Genomic DNA, 1,755 nt, shown 5'->3' with positions numbered 1-1,755 from the left:
CACACTTTATGCAGTGGCTGACCAAGTAAGAAAGTTCCTTGTCATTTTCCAGATTATTTTTGTGCTCCTGTAACCTTTTATTTAGGCATCGTCTCCTGTCTGCCCAATGTACTGGGCTCCGCAGGAGAGTGGAATTTTGTACACTACTCCTTTGCAACAAGCGAGGAGCTTGTTCCTGTGCTCGGCTGCCACAACCTTTCCTTTTTCTCGACCGTTTCCTTCTTCCTTTGGATCGCCGGACACAACTGTTTTAGTTTGTTGGAGCTGATATTGCTACATTAACCTTATATCTATTTGCCACATTTTTTAGCCCATGGGTGATACGATTAGAACGTTCATTTGGGCGAGTTGTATAGATGCATCTTTAGATGCATTTCTTGGTGGCATTTGAGCATCGTATGCATCTCTGCCTCTTGTTTTATCGCTTTTAGTGTGACCATGTCATGTACTTTGTCTATGTGATTTTTTCTTTATAACACCAGGTGTTGCCTAATAAACTTTACTTGAGAGTCAGCGCCCGTCCTGTGTCCTCCTTCATCTTGTCCTACGTTGTTCGCGCTATTTTACTAAAGATGCATCTATACCAACTCGCCCAAATGAACGTTCTACTTATGGTGATATATCGCTCCAGTTTGCAAGGCACAAGCTTGTACTCTGGCTTGACTGGGTTGTTTGCTGTTTTTTCTTTCTGTATTATTAGTGGTGATCTCGCCAGCATACAGGCCGCAGAAAGCTTGATTGAGATCATCAGACCATCTTGCCACATTCCTAATGGAATAAAGACACGCTTCATGTTGTCAAGTAGCCATGCATGCATATTTAGCCGAGAGCCCTTTGCGTGTTGTGTTCGGTTTTACCACACATAAGTGGCTGTGGCTAAGGCTAGAAGTCTGTTTGTTTATATAATTCAAAAAATTTTTTCCAATCTATATTTTGTTTAAAAATTTGCTTGGCTTAAAAAACTGAAAATACAGAACAAATCAACAAGACTGCCTCCACCTAAGAGCAATGCTGGATGGAACAGTGTTTCATTGTAAAGCACAACAGTGTTTTTTCCTTAGTGTTCTCAGTTCCCTGCAAGAAAATGTAAAATGCTTTACTATTAGCTCATCGCCGCATGATTCACATAGGAATTTGCCTTGTTTAGTCAGTATGAAGTTATGATTAATTGCGTGTGTGCCCAGTACAAAGTTGGCAGAAAATCACTTCCTTGAAATGTTTCTGTTGTGTGCAAGACCTCTCCATTCACTTAAAACTGTCTTTAGAAACTGTAGTTTGTTATTTACTTTATTGTGCCCAGCGGACTGCCAATTTTTTCTTAATCAGCGTGTGCTACTAAGGTCATGGAGTCCTTAAAAGGCATATTTACTTTCCTTTATCTGCTTGCAATGAGCTTAGCAGCACACAAGTCTGCTCTCTCATTGCCTTTTATTCGAACATGACTTGGAACCCAGCAGGGTTTTATGTTTTGTTTGTCCTTGAGCTGCTTATGTTGTGCCTTATGCCTTATGTTGTGCAGCGGAGTGATGGCATTTCTAGAGTGAAGAGCTGTGATGCAGTTAGCGACTCTGTGTAAATAATACTGTTCTAGAGATTCTCGTTTGTTGTTTTTTTCCATGGCTGCACAGATGGCGTAACAGTCAACACTGAAGGTGGATGCATACTGCGGAAGTAATGCCTCCCAATTCCCATGTACCACTAGTGCTTCTAACATAATTAAAACATCCGTTTTTGAACCATCAGTATAAAAATCCA

Source organism: Amblyomma americanum, chromosome 4 (genome assembly GCF_052857255.1).
Source record: "Amblyomma americanum isolate KBUSLIRL-KWMA chromosome 4, ASM5285725v1, whole genome shotgun sequence".
Lineage (NCBI taxonomy): Eukaryota > Metazoa > Arthropoda > Arachnida > Ixodida > Ixodidae > Amblyomma > Amblyomma americanum.
Note: the sequence above shows the minus strand (reverse complement) of the source record.